The sequence below is a fragment of the Gadus chalcogrammus genome, chromosome 10 (genome assembly GCF_026213295.1).
Source record: "Gadus chalcogrammus isolate NIFS_2021 chromosome 10, NIFS_Gcha_1.0, whole genome shotgun sequence".
Lineage (NCBI taxonomy): Eukaryota > Metazoa > Chordata > Actinopteri > Gadiformes > Gadidae > Gadus > Gadus chalcogrammus.
In genome coordinates this window covers 21,062,159-21,064,658 of record NC_079421.1, presented here as the reverse complement: position 1 = coordinate 21,064,658, position 2,500 = coordinate 21,062,159, and the positions used below count along the sequence as shown (strand labels likewise).

Sequence of the window (2,500 nt, the reverse complement as noted above, 5' to 3'; positions counted from 1 at the left end):
GACTGTCTTAACTGTGTGTGTGTGTGTGTGTGTGTGTGTGTGTGTGTGTGTGTGTGTGTGTGTGTGTGTGTGTGTGTGTGTGTGTGTGTGTGTGCGCGCGAGCGTGTGCGTGCGTGCGTGTGCGTGTGTGCGTGTGTGCGTGTGTGTGCCATGGAGGAGGGACAGTGTCTACCAGGGAGGAGGGAGGAGGGGAGAGGCAGTCAGAGGTGTCTCTTCACCACTCTGGTTCACACAAGTTTAGCGGTAGCGCGCTAGGTACTTAGAACACTATTTTGACAGTGTGTGAGCGTGTGTGTATTTGTGAGTCCTCATCATGGAGCCTACTCCAGACGGCTACAGTGGTTCACCGCTGCTCCTCTCTTTGCTGTCCAAGGATTCCTAAAGGCTCCCAAGAAGAATAGAGAGAAGACAGACTGAGAGAACACAGAGAGAGAGAGAGTTAAAGCGTGGGGTGAAAGCGGGGGACTTCAATCAAGCGACCGTTTGGGGCGATAGAGGGAGACTTTACCTGAGGAACGGATTTGGAGAAACTCAGGTGAGTGAGTGGAGTTGTTTTTCAGCTGCTTTATAGATTACTTTGAGAATAATATAAGACCATCCAAATGGGACTCCAAACATGGGACTTTAAACATAAACTATACATGTTTGTGTTAACATTATCTGCAACACGTGTAGGATATATGTTGACTGTCATGGTATGTGTGCTAGTGAACCTTATAACATTGTCCCCAAGCGGTTTGACTTGTTGGCGTCTGTAGAATGGAAGACAGCAAAGTGGACACATGTCAAAGCGTGTAGTGGCAGGTCTTATATTTCCAGTCGGCAGTCTGCAAATACTGTAGTGTCCCTCCTTTCTAAAGCCTGAAGACTCTCAAACTGACTTAAAAGTGACTTAGCGGAAAGAAAATACTTGTAGAGGGAAATGTTTTCCGGTTGAGAGCAACTCATAAGAACCCCTTTGAATACATGTTTAGTTGAATGGGAAGAGGGGGGGGATGGGTTTTGGGGTGGGCGGGTGACAATTGCAAATTAACGGCATGCGCATTTGGTGAGGCCTGTGTCAACAGTGTTAGGCCTACCGGTTGTCGGCTCAAAGACGGGGTTATTCAAAGTTTCTCCACAGTCGGTTGGTCCCTGAAATGTATACAGACGCAGATCCGGGTTTCGTTTTGAGTATTATTTGACACATACCGCCCCCCCCCCACAACCATCATGGATGCTGTGATGAATGGACACAGGAACAAGCGTTGTAATTTCTATGACTTTCTGAACAGGTGGACTGAAGAGCATGTCTAAACATCCATGTGTATCCTGAAACCTGTCTTTGTACTGATCTCCATACCAGCTGTTGTTTGAATCATTTCTTTTTGTGTTATTACGTTGACATTTTCATTTAGCAGACGCTTCTAGACAAAACTGTGACAAAAAAGTTGAGAACAATGAAAGAATATATAAAAAATTTGAGTATCTTAAAAAAACAGAGTTTCGCAACCTATTTGAAACAAAATACTTGACAGGGTGCGGTTGTTTTATTAGCCATAGGATAATTATGATAATCATAATAATAATTATTACTATTAGTGGTAATTCAACAATTAGAGAAATATAACATATGAAAGTGTTTCAAATTCCACAACTATTGTACATTTGTAAAATGCCATGAGGCCTACAACTACAACAGGAATGGTTCAATATCATCATTACGTCTACAACGCATTTCATATTGTTTAATACCACAATTACAACTCAATATGCACGAGAATGTACAGAAATAGCACAGAAACTGAAGGCCTTTTTGACATTGACTGGTGGTTTTCCACATGGCTTTGCCTTGTTTCGAATTTGTTCCTAGTTCATTTGGTTGTATCCGTCTGCATACACGCTTGGGGTCAGTCTAGGTTCTAAAAGGATCCTTTGTGATTTAAATGTTTCTTCCGTCTCCCATTGGGTTTCTGGGAGTTTTCTATTTGAGGGTGTAATTTGTGTCGTTGTATCAAACAATTCTGTTACTGGGGAGGCCTGCAAGGCTGTATGATAAAGTACTATTCCAGTAGCACGAGTGAGATGGAGTTGGTGATATTGAATTTAGTCTCATCAAGTGCTTTATAAGCATGTGTATTTTCAAGGCAATTCAAACGGTGAATGCATAGTTTCTCTCTTATCTCGTTAGATGGCTTTTGAAATGATGCAATGGAATATTTGGGCCAATCTCTGGCTGATAAGAGTTCAGATTGACTGAATTTCTATTTGGCAAAGGCAATAGTCTTTGTCTAGTGCTCTTTAGGTCTTTATGAGTGACATACTAACAAGCTGGCTGATGTTTGAGTGGGCTGAGAAATGAGATGAGTACAGATAACGAATTGGACCCCTAATGTAGAAAGTGCAAAGAGTAATTATCCTGCATTATTACCCACACACTCTTGTCCAATTATCAAGCCAAGACACGTTTGTTTAAAATGTCCGTTTGGACAGCTACAGTCACAGAGTGCTTTTTCAGGTC

At 42.2% G+C, this 2,500-nt stretch overlaps 1 protein-coding gene across 1 annotated transcript in view; it reads left to right on the top strand.

Annotated features, from left to right (window-relative positions):
• Positions 1-218: 218 nt before the first annotated feature.
• fat2 (FAT atypical cadherin 2) overlaps positions 219-2,500 on the top strand; it is a 52,600-nt gene continuing 50,318 nt past the window's right edge. The window contains exon 1 of the mRNA XM_056600359.1: positions 219-535. The gene's annotated coding sequence lies outside the window, so the exon portion shown is untranslated. The remainder of the gene's footprint in view (positions 536-2,500) is intronic.